The 20,875-nt window shown below is 35.5% G+C and overlaps 1 protein-coding gene across 16 annotated transcripts in view; it reads left to right on the top strand.

The window, feature by feature from the left end:
* SOX6 (SRY-box transcription factor 6) overlaps nt 1-20,875 on the top strand; it is a 492,935-nt gene that overhangs the window by 163,639 nt on the left and 308,421 nt on the right. The window contains exon 1 of one of the 16 annotated variants that reach the window (XM_087879404.1): nt 19,221-19,305. The exons of the other annotated variants lie outside the window; for them this stretch is intronic. The gene's annotated coding sequence lies outside the window, so the exon portion shown is untranslated. Of the gene's footprint in view, nt 1-19,220; nt 19,306-20,875 lie in introns of those variants that run through there. 16 annotated transcript variants of the gene reach the window in all.

The following is a 20,875-nucleotide window of genomic DNA, read 5'->3' as shown; positions in this document are numbered from 1 at the left end:
CAGTCAGTCATTAGACGCAAACAAATTAATTTATCTTTTAAGCAAACAGTCCTCAGAGAACAGCTTGAGTACAAGGCCCATTTCAGTCAATCCTGTTCATTCCAGTGGAACATGATTTCAGCATGAGAATCTTTGTATGCAAATATATTGTCTCTGACTGTAGGAGGACCATGCTTAATATTAAGCATTTACTTTTATACACCAAAAGATAAAATTGGGAAGGTGGTGGAAAATAACCACATTGTTCATACTTATCATTTGAATATCACTGTAGTCTGATTTGTGGAGAATGGGTTTAAATTGTGATAGAGACCCAAATGTTCCATAGGAAATGAATCTGACCATTCTAACATTTTTCAGTCTTCCCAAAGTATATTTTCAAATAAAGTATGTTGAAATGCATTGCTGCAGCACTGATGCATCTGGAATATCACATATTAGGCTCTCTTCTGATGAAAAGAAATGTATCTTTAATTATATATTGAATTTTAATTGGCAACAAACTGATACATGCTAACAGATATTATAACCATAGAAGAAAATGTGAACAAAACTCTCCGTTTCCTAGGATAAGCAGTAGTTAGCTAGTTGAGGTATGAGATACAAGCTCAGAAGCAAGATCTTACTTCATGATAGAGATGGAAGGATGCCTCTGTTAAAGTCTCAGATATACAGTTTTAAACCATAGTTACTTCAAAAAGGTTTTAAAGCTAAAAATCTGTTGCCACACTATTATCAGAGGCACCACTGTTATTTATCGTTATTTATTATTTTGTAAAATTCTGCAATGATATCAGTCATAGCCAGCACAGATTTTGCGAATGTGTTCCATGATAGACGTGCAGGTATCACAAAATAGCACTTACTGACCCTTCTGTACTTGGAAATCTTGGATGGTGTGTGGATTAGAACAAAAAGAGAAGGTAAAGAGATGAGTAGACATGTACAGGGTGGGAAAGTGAAAGGACAGTTCCCTCTTCCAAATGAAACCAAAAGCTTGAATGAACAGTTTGAAGGTTATTGTTGTTTTAAAAGGCAAATATCTGAACAATATAGAACTCAAAATATGAAGTAAAATATGTAAGTTAAATCAGGGGTGAAATGCTACTGGTTCGCATCGGTTCGAGAGAACTGGTAGTAAAAAATAGCTACTTCCATATTTCCAACGATCAGCTGTGCCACGTGATTTATATTTACTAGAAAGCAGCGAATCTAAATCACGTGGCACAGCTGTTCCCCCCCCTGTTCTACTTACCTTCAAAAGGCTCTTTTTTCCACGCAAAGCACACGTTTGGTTGAAGACTACTTCTACTCTCTGTTCTGTGTTAGATATCTTGTTCAAAGCTCTGAGTTCCCCAGATATCCTGTCGGAATGTTAAATTCCTCTGATTCTTCATCTTACAGTAATTCATATTTTTCCAAGGTTTTGGACCAGGTTTGTTTCTCCAAGATGCCAAATTACAAAGACAATACTATCACTTTTATGGCCTCCATGCACTTTAAATTACAATAAATGACTGTGATAATTTCATTAGTGGGAGGATGAGAGACAGCTGCTCCAGTTTAAGTAGTCCTTGACTTATGAGCATAATGGAGCCTCGATGTATGACCATAATGGATACCCATTATCACTTCGGTTAATGAACCTACCCCTGTGTGATTATTTATTTATTTTATTAATAAAATTTATATGCTGCCCTATCTCCAAAGACTCAGGGCGGCTCACAACAATAAAACAATCAGTTAAAATTATAAAATACATAATGTACGCATATAAGTTATATTAAAACCCCCAAACTCTAAAAACCCTCTCAGTCCAGGCTGGGTGATGTAAAAACCATGTTTTTAATTTGCGGCGGAAGGTGCGAAGGTCAGGGGCCAGCTGCACTGGCTCCCGGTGGTCTTCCGGCTGTGCTTCAAGGTGTTGGTGACCACCTTTAAAGCGCTCCATGGCTTAGGACTGGGGTATTTACGAGACCGCCTTCTGCCACCAATAACTTCCCACCGGCCAGTACGCTCGCACAGACAGGGCCTCCTCAGGGTGCCGTCCGCCAAACAGTGTCGGCTGGCGAACCCCAGGGGGAGAGCCTTCTCTGTGGCGGCGCCCGCCCTCTGGAACAACCTCCCCCCAGAGATACGTACAATACCAGACCTCCGGACTTTTCGTCAGGCCCTAAAAACTTATTTATTTCACCTAGCCGGGCTGGCTTGACCCCATAGTTTTTAGTTAATTTTAAATTGATTTTAATTGGGTTTGTTTTAAATTGCGGCCAAAAATATTTAATTATTTTTAAATTGTTTTTTAAATTTTGTATGCTCTGTTTTATTCTGGCTGTTCACCGCCCTGAGTCCTGTTGGAGAAGGGCGGTATACAAATTAAAACAAACAAATAAATAAATAAATAAATCTATGACTGTGATGCTAGGGTTGTTTTCTTGTTTCTATCTGCTTATATCAGCATCTCTGAATACATCTCTTGTTCCAATGTTTAGTGATTTATTTCTGCACCAATGAATTTGTGTATATGTATGAATGGAGGGCATAGTAGGGTCAGGGTACAAGAAAGGGGTTCAGATAAATATGAGGAAGAATTCTTGTCAGTGTGAACAGTCTGCTTTAGAAGGTAATGGGTTACCATGAGTAGTTTTTAAAATTAAAAATACCAATTTTGATTGCTATAAAAATGAATTCTGAGTTCATTTCCAACTTACTAACTGGTATTATATTTTTAATGTAAATTACTAAGAACGATAGATAATTTAAACTGATTTGAATCAATCTCAAATCTTTTTCAAATCATATTTTTTTCAAGAAACACTGGTATGACAAAACATATTTGAAACAAAATGGAACTTTTTTTTTTTATTATGGTCTGATTATTGTCTAGCCACATGCTAGAGACTAAATAAAACAGAAAGTGTCTAGAGGTAAATGGAAAAAAATATTCTGTTTGCAATTTTTTTTTCAAAACTCTTACCAGGGAATTTGTGTGTATGGTCATAATGGATCCAGATTTAGTCATGCTTAAAGAGTAGTTAGATTTGGTTTATTTTTGGAATAAAGTATGACTAAATAATCTTTTCTATCAATGGCTCCACTTTTAAATGACTAATACTGGCTCTACACTTCAGAAGTAGTCTGGAGGCATCTTTTCTGACTATTGAAATTCTTGAGCTGCTGCTCAAGAAAATGCATGCCTTTAAATAAAATTTGTTATTTGGAAAAGACCAGACCAAATGACTCCTAATTTTTTGTCACCATAGATTAACATGGCTCTCATGCTACACTGGCTCTAAACCTATGATGTGATTGATATCACACTCCATACTAAGGCCACAACACAATTGTTTAATTTTAGCACAGTGTATTGCATGGCATTCTTTCCCGTAGTACATGATGAAGCAAATCATGTCTTCATCACACAATGAATTCTACCAAATGAGAATTATATGCAGTAGGTGCTGCATGACATATTTTCAGCAATGGCATCACACAAGCTGGTGCACTGTCTTTTGCAACCACACACACACACAAAAGAGATCCAGTCTCTGGACACCTGTGAAGAAATACCTTTTTCTTTCTTCAGCTCAGGTCTGGGTAGAATGTACTTTACAGCCACATATTAATTTTCCCAGCTTGTATTTCAGAACAAAGTCTGGGAAGAAGATCCAAATGTGTAGAATGACTACACATGACACAAATGATTTGGAAGTCTAACATTGCACACTTCACTGAACGCAGACTTTACTATATTTGCATTATACCAAATATTTCAAATTGAAATATTTTAAGAGATGTTTAAAGCAAATATTAAAAACATGCTTTATCCTTCCAATTACAAAGGATTTGACCAGTCTGGAATTCCCCAGTTTGGTGTCCTCCTTAGAACCACATCTCTCAGAATTCTAAACTTGTAATTATTTTTCTCTTGCATATTGGTATAATAAAATACTATTAAATCTGGACTGCTTTATTAGTCAGTGTGAGGAATCTATTTAAAAATCATTATAAATTTCAGTTTATAAGTAGATGCTTATGGACCAGTCACTGTCTTTATCTCTTAAGAAAAAGAAAGTAAAAAAGTGTCATCTATTGAAAATAAACTCAACCTCAAATCATAAACATGGTAGCAGCAAATTCATGTTAGTGGAGATTTAAAATATTTCTGCCATATGCAAACAGTGTTAGGTTTCTTCCAAGGAAGACCTATTAACAATGAAGATAATGATCTTCCCATTAGAGTGTTAGTTTAATCATTTCTAGAAATGAAGGACACAAATCAATCTTTTTTAAGAGTTGATAAAAAAGAATAAATAAGAAATGTTCAGAATGAGGCCTAATCCTGATTAGGGCTGTAGAACTTGCAGCATTGAGCATGGAGAAGTCCATCCTTAGCATCTGTCAGCAGCTTTGTAAAGCAGAGGAATTTGACTGGCAGCTGTAGAAATTAAGTCAGTTTTTCTGTTCAGATATTAATAGAATTAATTATGAAGTGTATATATATTTAATTGAAACCATATTTTAATTATTTTTATTAATTAAAGTAGCAATAATGGGCTTCATATAAAGCAGCCGCATGTACAGTAATAGCAAGTCAGGAGTTAAATATTTTCTCTTCCTCTCTTCTCTTTGTTTTTTAGGGCAGGAGATTAATACACCTTCTTTATCCTCCTCATTAGTCTGCTTCAGCTTATACCTCAGCTTGGGAAACAATAGTTTAAAATGGATGGTTTTCTAATTATGAATAACTCCAATGACTCAAAGATCTGTGCTCCTTAACTTGATTCAAATTTTGGTATGAGTGTTGTGATTGGAGGAACATTGTATAAGGAAAAGGGAAAAAATATTTTGATGAATTCTTGTTTCTTTCAAAACAATACTGATGGAGGCTAAATAAATAGTTTGCCTGACTGGCTTTTCTTTGGGCTAGCCTGCAAACAGCTATGACGAAGACCTCTTATAAAAGCCAAAATAAGATTCCAGCAGAACATAAACCACTGGAATGTCTATCCTGTTGCATGTGATGACCAATTCTGTTTAACTTCCCTCCGAATAATGCACAAAGAGGCATGCATGTGTGGAATGAATACGTTGCTTTTTAAAAGAGGTTTTCTACCTAGGATGAATTAGGTGGCTGTTTGGAATGGTTGTTTATTTTTAGGAGTGTAGTAACTACAACATTTTTGTTGAACAACTGGCCGTGCATGTGAATAGGCTGACTATGTTTTTGGAACATCATCTCTAACTCTTTTAAGCAATAATCCATTTTAGGATGGTAGTTTGGGTAGGTTTTTTTTTTCAAGTGACTCCAACTCCAAAGACTATTTCCTGAGAACTAATTGAAGATCAAATGTAGTAAATTAAAGGAGATACATACATGCAGGGGTGGGCTGCTGGGGTTCGCAGGGGTTCGGGAGAACCTCTAGCTAAGATTCTGTGCAGTTCGGAGAACCCCCAAATCCCACTCCTGGCTGGCCCTGGAGCCCAGGAAGGACAAAAACGCCTCCCCCATCATGGTGCAGGAGGCCGTCTAGACCACACCCACCATGGCCACGCTCATCCAGCAATCAGGCAGAGAACCCCTTGCTAAAATTTTTGAAGCTTACCCCTACATACATACATACATACATACAGTTGTCCAGGAGCTAGAGTATATATGAGCATAGGTTCAGTGTTAACTTGATTTCTAATGTGGGGCTAAGAAGAGAACTCTGCAGAAGTGTGATCAGAAACTCATATATTGTTCTAAAGTGCCCAACAAAAAGCAGCTTATTCTGGCAGTTTCTCTGTACTGTTTTCTATCAGGATACAAAAACTATGGATTCATGCTGCTGGCCATATGCAAATACCTTGCTCAGCTAAGATATATTCAAAAGCAGGGAGAATCTTGTGCTTCCCACAGTAGCAGCTGCTCTGACAATGGCGAGTAGCTTCTTCATCAAATGTCTTTTAGTCACTTAAATATAATTCAGAGCATCGTTGTCCATATATGGCATAATCCATATTATATAAGTCTGTATCCTATATAGAATCACCTTTGGTCCCTGTGCAGTATCTGGCAATTGTTTTTTACATTCCAGATAAAGATATATTGATAAAGTGATAATGTTGATAAAGTTGGAAAACTTTGGCTTTCACAAATCTCTGTCTTCTGTTACATGTAAACTGTGAAAATCAGATCCTAATGTGATCTGGAGTCTGTTTCAATAGCCCCTGAAAATGATAGAAGCCAAAAGAAAAGCAGTAGTACTTTCGATGTATCTCTGTAGAATCCTGGCCAATTCTCAGTGCCAAGCAAATTAGTGCTATTGTGATAAAACCATTACTTCAGTTGGGAAAATTTCCTCATGAAGGCACTCACTTTGAAGAACAAATTATTCTTGCTCAGACACATTGCATTCTGTTTTTAAACTTACATAACATTCCTGCTCTTATGTTAAATAACACTCCTCAAATTCCACATGTCAGTATCATACTTAAGACCATGCACAATTCCAACTCTGTGAATTGAGATTTTAAAGTGGGTGCAATTAAATGGCACATCGCTGTAATGAAAATCTGTTTCCATGTTATTATTTGTAGAGAGGTTTTATACTGTATTGCCAATTCTCTTCTCTTCCTTTTAAGGCTATCATCACATTACAGTTGCTGCAGGCTGAGGTAACTATTAATGGTCCTGTGACAACTGCCTGTTGAGCCTGATTAGTAATTCTGAGTATTGTAAAGGACTAAATACTCAGTAAAAAGTACAGCAGTTTCATTTTTGGTTTTCTTTCCAGTGTTTAATGTAGGAAATAATAATTGGAAAATAAAAGGCAGATACCTGATATGTTCTATAGTGTAGCTGCCTGACTATAAGATCATCATTTTAAGGATAATGAGAAAAAATATTTCTTTATTTTTATTTTATTTTATTTTATTTATTTTATTTTATTTATTCAATTTATATGGCCACCCAACTCAACCAAGTGATTCTGGGTGGCACAAAATGGGTGGCACAAAATGACTGGGCAGCGCAATAGTATTCTACTTTGATTTGGCCAGAATATTAGCTTCTTATAGCTTCTAGTTTGTAGTTTGCACTAGGAGGTTAACACTAGTTTGGACAGTTATGAGAATATGAATTGTAATATTATATCACTTGGAATGAATAGTCTCATTACTTGATAGTAGTAATTGATGCAGTAAGCTGATGCTTGAATCCATTGTAGAGGTACACATTTATTTGTATGTATACAAATCATCTCTGTTTCTTACCTTCTCATTTTACACTAGAGTCCTTTCAACTTTTTTTACTGATAAATATGGCAAAGGTGCCTCATCAGATTGCCTCTGTGAATTGAGAATACTCTAGATGGGCTTCTGAAACCTGCTTTTCTCTTTCTCTGACTTCATGGGAGACATCCAAACACAGGGATGCACCTAAACTATTTGAAATCTGGGAATGAAATCATACGCCTGTGCTAAACTATATCAGGTAGTTTAAGAGCCTATACAATGTGTAAGAGTAAAATTTTCTGTATTTGTTTTTCAACTCATGTAATGGCAATCTTATTTTAGCCATTTATAACATTATTTTCTGAGATAAGGAAGCAAGCTGATGATCTGAAAGAAGATTGGCATTAATTTTAGAACCTGGCTCTAGATTTGAATGGTGTCGGTGTGTTTAAGGTGATGGTATCTTGAATGTGGGTTCAACTGAGTCTCCTCGAGAGCCAGGTTCAAGTCAGTTCACAGCCATGGCAACTCACTGAATAACTTTGGGCCAGTCAGTTCTTCTCAGCCTAACAGGTTTGTGGAAAAGAATTGGAGGAAGAAGTGTTATATGTGAGCATGTGTAAGAAAAATGAGAGAAAATAAATAAATAAAAGAAGATGCATAATTTGAAATTATCACACTAATCTTAAATTATCTTACAGAACCACACAGCTTTATCTATTATGCATATGTGTTGAGATAGGCAAGGGGTTGTTTTTCTATGCATACATGTTATAGTTACCGACTAAATACTGCATTTTCTTAGTATATCATCCATATTTTTTTTAGATAAAGGTCTTTTCTAATTGTTCCAGAGAATAAATCAACCTACCATGAAAGATTTAATGTTTAATACATTTAATTATTCATAGATTGGTTCTTTAGTAGTAAAATATATTGAAAATAGTATAGGAATTGTTAAATAACCTTGTAATGGTCAGGAGTGAAAAGTAGAAGCTGGATATTTCCCTGTTCAAACTTATAAGTCACCTATAAATATCCTTAATCATAAAGATTCTCTTTTTTCTAGTCCATCAGTGCTGACGTAACTGGAAAACCATGGCATCTTCCTATTTGAGTGAATCTTGTTTTATCTTTTGTCTTTTTCTGACTCTTTTTTTGGTATAGATCAACATATCTTACTTCCACATTTAAATATTTGAAATCTAGTTTAAATAATACATTGAAAATAATTTAATCTCACATAACATTGTTATTGAAAAAAATCTATTGATGTAGTCACTTAAGAATCAGATCTAACCTGATGGCCTATAATCAATGAATAATTAAAAATAAATAATTGAATATAATATAATTTCAAATTCAATATAGTTTAAATAATTTAAATACAGCTGCACAATAAAACTGTGTAGTTATATTTTGGATTTATTTTTGTCCATTTCACAGCAGAGAATGGATTACTTTTTTCTGCTGCCCATAGTAAGAGTGAGAAGGATCACTTGATAAAGGTAGAATTGAGGATCCATTTTTCAAGATTGCTCAGTGGGATAACAGATATGTGTGTGGGTGTGTCTGTGTACGTACATCTATGTGGGTGGACTATTGCTGATATATAAAGAAAATATGTAGGAACTGATGATCATGAAAGAACCAGGAAAAACATATTCTTTGAAAAGTTGACAAAATGATATTCATCTATTCTATATCCAAATGTGATCTCTGAAGCATGGAAACAGTTTAGACTGTTATTTTCTGGACTTTGTGTGCATTCTGGAAAATTCCCTAATTTGTTCTGGAAAGAATTTTTCCATTCCCATGTTTTTCTTCTCCAGACAAGTTGTAGCGTACTTTCAATTGTGGTTCCGTCAAAGTTGAAACATGTAATGTTGGGTGAGTAGGTGGGTATGACAGTTGCAGCTTAAGTTCCAGTGCTTCTTTATGATATACCCTAAAAAAGGTATTTGAATCCACTCTAGAGGTAGTGTAATTCATACCTTTTCATTAGAATAAATGGGAGGGAAAAAAGGAGTTAAAAAGAAGAATAATTGGTTTTCCCAGAACAAGTTTCCAGGTTTTGGCAAGTAATGATTTTTCTCCATTAGCTGAATTTCCCTATCTCCTGTTACTATTGTTTTACTAGGGATTGGTTATACTAGGATAAAGAACATTTTGGTGGATTGTCTTTTGTTTGGGTCCCCAGTGTAGTCTAGGAAAATCTTTGCATTGCCGAACATCTTTTCCTCACCTTTTTACATAAAAATAACCCCTTTTAATTGTAAACATTAGTTGTAGTTCCATAAAGCAAGTATTTACACTGTTTTCATTTTCAAGAATTATTCCGGATTCCATACGAATTGTGGAGCATCTGTTTAGTACCTTTTCAGACTAGCAATTTTTATTAAGAAGCATAAGATGTCATGAAATGTAGTTTACTTTATCAGCCATTGTGTTTATCAATATTTTCTGAGATAGTGTGAAACCTTTTGATGCATTTGAGCTCAGCAGTCTCTCACTCTATAATGCTGGCACAGTTCCTTTGTTCCTAACCTTGAGATTAAAGTGCTCTGATAGTATTTTGTCCTTGTTTTGAATCAAATTTATGTCCATTAATTCTTTAACACAATTCTGGGCTGTTTGACCAATGAAGAATCCATAGGGCAGTGATGGCTAACCTTTTTGCCATCACGTGCCAAAAGTGTGGGGGGGAGCACAGGGGGGTCGAGTGCGCATGTGCCCACACCCATAATTCAATGTGCCCCACCCCCCCATGCATGCACGTGTGACACTTCCTCGCGCTCCCCCCTCTTTTGGCACACGGGCTTGGCCTAATCTCCTCCCTCTTTTAATATGTAAATTTTAATCTGTTTTTAAATTATTGGGGTGTTTTAATCTGTCCGGGCCAAAATGATTTAATTTGATTTTATCTGGTTTTTAAAATTTTTTGTATTTATGTATTTTATTGTTTGGCTGTTCACCGCCCTGAGTCCTTCGGGAGTAGGGCGGTATACAAATAAACTAAACTAAACTAAACTAACTAAACAATGGCACGGTGGGCCCACTAGGCCTGTTTTTTGCCCTCCCCAGGCTCTAGAGGCTTTCTAGGAGCCTGGAGAGGGCGAAAACGGGCTTCCCCACCCGCCTGGAGGCCAGAAGCGGCCCATTTCCCGATTTCTGGTGGGACCGAAAGGCCCAAAAATCAGCTGGCTGGTGTACACATGCACACTGGAGCTGAGCTAGGGCAATGCTCATGTGCCCTCAGATATGACTCTGTGTGCCACCTGTGGCACACGTGCCATAGGTTCACCATCACGGCCATAGGGGCACTGCTGGCAGATTATGCCATACAATATATTACATTAGAGGACGAATATGTGAAGATACCTCTAATCTTGTAGGTGAAGTTGTTGGGCCCTGTGATGGTGTATACCCCATTTTTGGTATAAAAATGGGGCAAAAGAGACATCTGGGTTTCTTACAGATTTGCAGGGAAGACAACAAAACATCATTGGTTGTTACCTACAGCTAACAGCTCATGTCACTCAAATGCATTATTAATAAGTCACACTGGGCTATGACATTGCACTTTCTCAGGCACTGAGTGACCGGTCCATAGTTGCATGCAGACAGAAATGTTCTGTATATTAATGGTTTATGTTTGGTTGCATCCCTAGCATTTATTTGGCAATCTAACATAAGCTGTGAGAACCTCAGAATGATTACATGTGGCCTGACATCATCATTCAAATGGCATGAGAATGTCACGAAGCCTTAAATAAGGATCTAAACCATGTCATTTGTGTGATGTCGTGATTCCTGTGTCATCATTTCCTCCCTTTGCCTTACTGCCTCACGTAAGGCACTCTCATAAGCAATGCCGATTTTTTCGAAAATGCGTTCAGCTCGTTTTTAAAATTCCAAACACGCACACTAGCACCATAAGATTTTGGGCCTCTGATCTGGCACTTTCCTCATTGTTTTTTTTTTTTAAGCCTTAAAGGTTGGTTTTATTATTAAAGCATTCTTAAATCAATGCACTTTTAATCATTGGCTTTCTCTTTCATGTCTTTTTATAATACTTATGTCTTATTACTGAAAATGGAAATGTGCTGCTACTGAAACTTTTAGGCTGCTTTTGCAATGTTATATGCTATTTTTTTTTTGGGGGGGGGTTACTTTTAATAGTTTAAGTGTAAATTGGAGATAAACCACCTGAGGTTCTAAGGCTGCATATGGGACTTGAAAATCTTACAAAAGAATGGCATTTCCTTGATTAAGCATTGCCACCAGATTGGACACAGGACCCATTGAGCCTTCTCTGTTGTAGCTCCTTTTGACTGACACCCTCCAGAAATTTCTATGGCTGCCATCCTGACCTTATTTAGACAAACTCTTTAAGACTTGGATCTTTTTTCAGGCCTTAGGTTAGAGACGTCCCTTATGGGTTGCCTGCTTTGTCAGATGGCGATTCTTTCTGTAGATGTTCTTTTTGTGTTTGTGTAAATTGTTTAATTGTAAATTTTGCATATTGTATGTTGCCTAGAGTTTTAGTGGATTTAGGTGGCTTGTCAATTTAATAAAATTACTAAATAATAAATAAAATAAAAAGACTTAGTGTCCTGAAGCCAGAACCTGGGCCATAACACATAGGAAGGGGAAATAATTAAACAAATTCCAGGATAATAATGTCTAATTTTAATCTATTAAAATTGAAATGAAAATGCATGTAGTTTGCATCCAGGCCCCACCTGCTCTTTTTTGAGATACTGTTTTGCACTAAGTGCCACTGATTCCAGTTTCGGTTATTTTGGAGTAGACAGGTTTATTGTATAAGTGTAAGTTAAGCAGACATTTATCAGTGCTGTTGTAACTTTGAACTGTCACCTGTAATATGTACATACTTCATATTTCTAGAAGAAGGCTCAAGAAAACAGATTGATATGTTGTATGTTGGTCCTCGACTTGAAACAGTTCATTTAGTGACTGTTCAAAATTACAACAGCAGTGAAAAAGTGATTTGTGGCCATTTTTCACACTTATGACCATTGCGGTATTCCCATGGTCACATGATCAAAATTCAGACGCTTGACAACTGGCTCATATTTATGATTGTTACAGTGTCATGTGATCATCTTTGGCAACATTCTGACAAGCAAATTCAATGGGGAAGCCAGATTCGCTTAAAAACCGGGTTACTAACTTAGCAGTTGTTGTGATTCACTTAATAACTGTGGCAAGAAAGGTCGTAAAATGGGGCAAAACTCACTTAACAACTGCCTCACTTAGGAACAGAAGTTTTGGGCTCAAATCTGGTCACAAGTCGAGGACTATCTATAGTTAGAAATTAAAAATCTTGTTTTTAGATTTTTTGCAATGTTTTTTTTTAATATTCCCTTTTATTCATCTAGAAGCAACAAAAAAGAAAATTTATAAATGTATTGCTCAAGTAGACTAGACTAGACTAGATAGACTAGATTAGACTAGACTAGACTAGACTAGACTAGACTAGACTAGACTAGACTAGAATTCTTTATTGGCCAAGTGTGATTGGACACACAAGGAATTTGTCTTGGTGCATATATTCTCGGTGTGCATAAAAGAAAAGATACATTCCTCAAGAATCATAAGGTACAACACTTAATGATAGTCATAGGGAACAAATAAGCAATCAAATCATATTAGGAAACAGTCAATATAAATCTTAAGTAGCAACTTTTAAAAATTTTTTGAGTTTATAATGGTTATATGCAGACTATTGAGATATATATCACTTTAGTTTTAGTTGCAAAGAACTACAAACAAGCCACATTTTGGGAATATTGGGTTAAGCTAGTTAATTACTGCAAAACAAAAGATAGATTATTTGTTCATCTGTACTTATTTTGTTAAATATTGCTAATATAAATATTGCTGAGCCAATCCATTAAATTACTGTAGGGACACCATTCATAAGCTAATTAACCTGAAATAAACCTCTTGATTTTAGTAAGATGATTGCTTTGTAGTAAAATGTTTACATATCTGCTGGTATTGGTTATTAAATAACCAGCAAGTGTTATCATTTTTAGTATTGATATGGGAATGTTTAAACTAATGAATAGGTGATTTAAAACATCTTTTATTGCCATTTGAATTGTTTAATAATCTTCTTCACAGTATTTTCTTTTGCAGTTACTATTATTTCAAGTTTTAATTGCCTTTCTCTGTGCATGCTTTTATTGCTTCATTTATTCACTGGCCTTTTTTTACATCCATGGGAATCTTATATAATGCATTATTTCAGGTGTTTGGTACTGCTCTGTTCTTTTGTGACTCTCTTGAGAAGACTCAGAGAGCCTGAAGGAAGAGTTCCTTACAGTTTCAAAATATTTACATTGTTTTGTCCTGAATAAGCTGGTCAATTCAGTTTCTTGTTCCCAACCTAATTTGTTAGGCATATGTGAATTGCTAGGAAAATGAATGAAACTAAATAAGGAAAGTATTGGATCGTCTTCACTTCTTTTATACAGTTAATACCATTTTATAATGTCTTGGTAAGGCCATACTTGAATACTGCATCCAGTTTTGGTTGCCACGATGTAAAAAAGATGTTGAGACTCTAGAAAGAGTACAGAGAAGGGCAACAAAGATGATCAGGGGACTGGAGGCTAAAACATATAACGAATGTTTGCTGGAATTGGGTATGTCTAGTTTAATGAAAAGAAGGATTGGGGGTGTGTGTGACATAATAGCAGTGTTCTGATATCTCAGGGGCTGCCACAAAGAAGAGGGATTCTCCAAAACACATGAGGGCAGGACAAGAAGCAATGGGTGGAAGCTAAACAAGGAGAGAAGCAACCTAGTACTAAGGAGAAACTTCCTGACAGTTAGAACAATTAGCCATTGGAACAACTTGCCTCCAGAAGTTGTGAATGCTCCAACACTGGAAGTTTTTAAGAAGAGATTGGATAACCATTTGTCTGAAATGGGGTTTCCTGCCTAAGCAGGAGGTTGGACTAGAAGACCTCCAAAGTCCCTTCCAACTCTGTTATTCTATATTCTTGTGAGAATGGCCGTTTGGCCTCGAGGGAGAAATGTTTTTTGATCCTGCAAGTACACCTTGTCCTCATAACAGAAATTGCAATGAACCTGTACAAGAAAATTTTCCTGGGATAATTTTAGTGTCATTTTGGATACATAATGTAGCTCAATTAATGAATAACAGGTAAACATTTTATTCATCACTTTAAGAGGAAATATTTCTTACGATTGCATGGTTTATACATTTCAGGAAAAAGAAAATAGCACTTTTACACTGTATTTCAGGGTCATGAATGTCTACTTTATAGCCTTCTGCCTGAGTTTTATATACCTGCCAAGTTAGTTCTTCATCTTGACTGTAGCCATTTACACCCAGACTCTGATATACCAAGAATCTAAGGCCTGGCCACAAGATCAAGTTACTTGCTTTTGGTTATAGTTCTAGTGTTTATGATTTCTAAAGATATCTTTGTGTTAGGTTATCAGATAATAGCCTTTTTTTATGGAACAACTTCTTCCTCTGCACAATCAGTGACAAAAGATCAAGTATAAATGTTTGACCTTTGTTATTCAGTTGCTATTGTTTATAGCTTCATGCACTTTGTGTAGCCTATAAAATATGGCATTGGAGGTGTGGCAATCTGTTTTTTTAAAAGTGCACAAAAGGAAGGATCCTGCCTAGCAAATAAATAAAAATACAAACATAGGAAGATCTGTAGATAGGAGTAACATGTCTTTAGGTACTTTTTAAACATTTGCTTTCCCAAATATATTTGCCTTTACTTTTTTACATTAGATTTTATGTAGAGTTTAATGCAAAGGAGAAAATGATATAGTAGAATGACTTTATTACTAGGACTTTAAAGGTGACCAAGATCAAACCAAGTAAATGTGCTGTCTTCTCTTTTCATCCACTGGGGGAGATGATTGTTTCTGAGGCCTTGCCACATTATCCCTTGTCAAGATACTTTACAACACAACTGTGGTGTCACAATCCGTTTAGTCCCATGATTCATTTATGGAGAATGCACATACAGTACATTAGTAAGAACTGTCTTGTTCCTCTTAATGGAAGAAAAGATCTTTGCATGTAGGAGAACTATATGCATACATATGAACTTCAATGTTTGCAGAACGTGCAACATTGCACTTCAAAATGAAGTGGTGTCACTATGTCCTTTTCTAAAAAAATGCTACATCATGCCAATCATATTTTAAACATATAGTTACAATCAGAAGTATTCACAAGCTACAAGATTCCATTCAGAGCCAATTTGGGACATCAAAAATCAACTCAATCTCAGATTGATTTTGAAGCTATTAAGGGAGATAATGGAAAAACTCTACTTAGCTTTGAAAAGCTTAACAGAACCTCAATACATAGGTCAGTTTGATGGGGGGGGTTGTCTAAATATGTTATTTTTATACATAGTTTCTGTACAAATAGTCAGGTGCCTATTATAGAGGCAGACATTTTGCCAAAACTTAAGCTCAGTATGAAATTTACAGGTAGTTATAAGTTTGTTGATTTTCCAGTAGCTGTTAATTGCTTGTATTACATATTGAAGCAATGATGTGCTATCAGGCTGGAAGGCCATAGTCTATTTTTCTTTTGTTCTGAATATCACCTTTGTTCTAGTATTGCCAACAACTGTAGTTGGCATCTTTGGAGACAGAATAAGTTGCTTTGAGTTATATCTCTTGTTATCTCACAAGCAACTGACTTAGCCTAATTGGACTCTTGTATTGGAATCTGATCTCTGACTGGTCCATGTCAGAAGTCCAAGAAAGCTGGTTCCTGATTGATACCTTGTCTGATTATTCCATTTTTATAGTAATTTTTATTAAACATTATAATTAAAAATATTAAAACTAATACAAACTAAAGAAAGAATAAAAAGAAAAAATGCAGAAAAAATAGAAATAGAAAAGAATATATATATATATCTTCCCCCTTCATCACAAGTACAAACAATCTTAGTAACCTATCACCTTCTCTTAAAATACAATAAATCATCTCTTCTTCCTATATCTCATGCCTTAGTTATAAAGAAATATCTGAAATTCTCATCCTTCAGTCCCGATCAGAAAAATCCTATTAAAGGCTACCAAAGACAACAACATAAACCATTTTAACTTGCTCAAATAAACTAACTTTCTATTTCTTTTATTTTAACTATTGATTTCTTTTCATTTTTTTTCTGTGTCTCTTTTCACAAAATTCTTCAAAAACTACTATTACAAATCCATCAGGATCCACAGTCCATTTGTAACTTTCCAATATCAATGTTCTAATCACACTTCTTTAATTAATATCCCAAAAGATAATTGTTTAAAGTCCTTAAACCTGATTCCCCCCCCACTAAAAATGAAAAGAAACTGATCCAGTGCTAAAAAGCTTGTTGCTTCAAAGGTTCCTTTTTTAATAAAATAATTTTTATTAAACAGTTTGTCTTTAAAAACAACACAAAAAACAATCACACATATATAAAAACAAAAGATGTCAAAACGTAAAGTATTGAACATTACATAACATTAATGGTAATTTTACAGCATTTCGTATCAATTTATGTACTTTGCTTTTGTAGTTCTCTGTTCTATTATTTCTATTTACTACTCAAAAGTAGAATAATTGCATTACTCCAATATATATATATATATATATATATATATATATATATATATATACACACACACACACACACACACACACACACACACACACACACATATACATACATACATACATACACATACGTACATACATACATACATATATATATATATATATATATATTATAATATTCATTTGTTCTTATCTACATATTTATATTCATTTATATTTACCTCTCTTTATTTAATGTTGTTCAGTTAAAGTTTCATCTATAATATAATATACAGTTGGCTCGAAAATAGAAATCAGAACAAGAAATGTTTAACTTAAAATCAAAGGTTCCTAATAGCAATTTCTGAAAGTGATTAGAATAGAAAGTATGTGGACCCAATGTCCTTCCTAAAGCACTCACTGTGGTTTGAGCAAGACTGCTATTCCCTCTTCTCCCAGTGCTCAAAACCTGGTGTCTTGTGATCTCCTCCTGAGGAACAACCTCTAGAACCCTTGTGGACAATTTCAAATTCCCTGTTATCTGGAGAGGAATCACAAACAGCCAATCTACTTTCTGGCTCTTCATTCTCCTTTGGTTGTTGGTTGTGTTCTCAGTTTGCCATTTCTTCCCTGGAAGTCCCTGGCTGGTGCTTTTTGAAGAAATTCCAACAGCATTGGTTCCTGTTCAGTCTGCCTGGAAGTTAGGCTGGTGATTGGTTCCGTGGATTTTTTATTGGTTTACATTGGAAAATTCCACATGAGTTGGTTCCTAATTGGATTGTTTTTGAGCCAGGACACTGCTAGATGTTTTTTCTGGTGAAGCTGTTTTAATCTTGGCATGGCTCCTTTCTGTTGAAGTTATTGGAATGTTGATAGATCTTGATGATCTTTCTTTATAATTGCACAGGGTAGTTTGATGTGGCTGCCGGTACCCACATATATGTGTCTTCAAATTGGACCTCGTGTCTAATACAAAGCAGAGCATGCTCCACTACTGCTGATTTTTCAGATTGTCCTAGATGGCAATGCCTTGTGTTCTTTGAGAATTAATACTGCATTTTATGGTTCCAATATATACCTATCCAGAACTACAGGGGATGCCATACACTCCTGAACTAATAAAAATCCAGTACCAGTTATCATTTCAGAAGCTCTGCACTTTAATGCAATTTTGCAGGCACTGAAACATAGAAATAACAATGCAATTAAGGCAAGACTTTGAATTATCATACGATTACTCAGAAATCTCATTCTCAAGAACTTGAAAGATATTGCCCATTTAAAATATTATTTTTTTAAAAAAACAATGAATTAAAAATATTTAAATTTGAGGTTCCAGGGATGGCATCTGGGGTGACTTGTAATTCTTGGGCATGTTGATGTCATTGAATACTGATTTAAAGTTTAAAGCACTTGTACAGTTAATGAGTTCTTTAGAAATTAGGATCATTATAACCCAAAAGTTAATAAGATAGTGACTAAGAAACCAAAACAGAAACAACTTTAGTTTATTTCCCATTCTCAATCTGTGTATCTTATATGTCACAGTTTAATTCCCTGGTAATGCTTCTTTCTCACTGTTTTTTTAAAGGCACATTCACCATGGGCTTCAGAGTTGCTAATTAATGTACGTGTGAGATTCAGATGGTCCTGCATCAGCCCTACACTGATTATTTTCTAAATTAATCACCTGCTCTAAGTAATGGAAATAAATAAATATTAGGTATCCTTTTGTTTCATGTTCCCCTATTTAAAGAAACTTCACTGTAAAAATGAAAACTTCAATGAGTCGTTTTTTTAAAAAAATCTGGTTAGTGCATCTCTTAATGGCCAACTTGTAAAAGTCTATAGAAAAATTGACATGTGTCTGCAGTTAATTACAAAAAACAAACATTGACTCTTTACTGGTCTATTTGTGTGAATTGCAAAATGCCTCACAAAGCCTCTTTGTGTGAGGCCATTAAAAACAGTGAAAATCCATTATGCCTCCAAAATAATAATCTGAGAGTTCCATTCATTACTCTACTTGAGGGTACTATATTTTTTTAATGGAAGGTGAGTGGGAGTATGAGAGCCAAAAAGATTCATCAGAAAAACAAAACAAAACAAAAAACAAAACAGAGCACACTTTTCAGGTTGTGTTCATTTTCAAAGATAAACTAACAACCCAACTGCTGGATACACTTTATGTTTGTTATATAGATTATGAGAATAAGTGTGGCTAGACAGGAAAGTTGAAAAACATCCATTAACCTGCATTGTCTCATTTCTCCCCAGGTCTGTAAGGTCTGTCTTTATTTTTCTTCCAAACAAATGAAAAAAAGAAAGAAAGAAGAAAAATGATTGACTGATGAATAAAATATTTAGGATAAGGATTTTGCATTGAAATCCATTATTTCTCCCAACGGACCTGTAAAACTATAGCAGGAAGACTTATCTACCTAGGGTCACATACAATTCTCAAGGTGTGTACTTTATATTAAACTTTAAATTAGTATACTTTAAAGATACACATCTAAGAATTAAATTCTTACAAATGTGATCTTTTACGGCAGTGGTCTCCAACTTTTCCGGCTTGGAGGATTGGCGGTGGGGTGGGTGGGTGGGGGCGGTGGTGGGTTTCTACCAGTTCAGCCCGGTTCTGGCGAACCGGTAGTGGCGGCTGTGGCTGCGGCTCCGCCCGCCCACCCACCTGGACGTCATCATGGATGCTCTGCGCATGCGCAGAAGCACCGTGCACACTCACAGTTCTGAACTGCTAGCTAAGGTAAGTGAAACCCACTACTGGGGGGGGGGGGAAAGGGGATGGTTTTGTGTGAGCGGCAGGTGTGCATGCTTGCACACGCAGCTCCATTTGCACAGCCTGGTTCTGAACAGCCATGGCCCGGTACCAGGCCATGACCCAGGGTTTGGGAATCCCTGTTTAATGGGAATGGTCTATATTTCCTAATTTATGACTTAATTACAACTTTGTAACAAACAGTCCAATTTACAGATAATATAGTTCTGTTCTTAGTAATCAGAAATGATTTTGGAATGGTTACAATATGCTTTAAATGTATTTCAGTTTTTCCACATATTCATTTTTTCTGAGGAATTTTTTTTTCCTTTTTCTTTATTATAATGAAGTGCTGAATTTTATATCCACTTCAAGATTGAATAAAAACTACTTGCAAGTGTCCCTTAGATAGTTACAAGAATCTGAGATAAACAAAAATCTCATAGAATATTATTATATCAAGAAATCAAGGAATGGGAGGCAAGGAATAGGAGTACAAGATAAAAAAAAACCTGAAATCTTTATATATAGTATTAGAATTATACTTTAAAATTTTTGATACAAAAGAATACAAGTAATCCTTGAGTTATAACTACTTCCTTAGTGACCACTTGACGTTATGCTGGACCTCCCCAGGGTTACCTATGATTTGGATTCAAATTTCCAATGACCAGACCCCTGCGTGATCACATGATTGCCTTGCGCTTGGCAACCAACTCATAAATACAGCCATTTGCAGTGTTCTGTGGTCATGTGATCATGATTTAAAGGTTTTTTTGTTTTTTTTTGCCAGAAACTGGTATTTGCTTCCAATTTCGAGCAAAAATGCCCATTCCACTGAATGGATTTGCTTAATGACTGGCATTCACTTAACGACCATGGTGTTCAGTTTATGACTGCTATATCTGCTTAATGACTGCCCCAAAAATGGTACTAAAATTGAGTCCAGTCACAAAGTGACCCACTTAATAACGGGCATGACTTTCGAGTGTAATTCCAGGCTCAATTATCATAAGTCAAGGTCTACCTATAATAGTATCTAGCAAAAATACCTCTAACTTCTGCATGTCATCCCCATAATCCTTATTATTATATATATTGAATATAATATTATTATTATTTTGCCAAATAATTTCACTGTGGATTTAAAGGCCTCTTCACTGAAAATTATGAGCCATAATGATTACAGATTATTATATTGGTTATTACAGAAGGTTAATAAAATTATCAGTTAATATTTCATGCTGTTATCAAAT

This window comes from Pantherophis guttatus, chromosome 1 (genome assembly GCF_059756535.1).
Source record: "Pantherophis guttatus breed Tessera chromosome 1, ASM5975653v1, whole genome shotgun sequence".
Taxonomy (NCBI): Eukaryota; Metazoa; Chordata; class Lepidosauria; order Squamata; family Colubridae; genus Pantherophis; species Pantherophis guttatus.
This window is presented reverse-complemented; position numbering and strand designations above follow the sequence as displayed.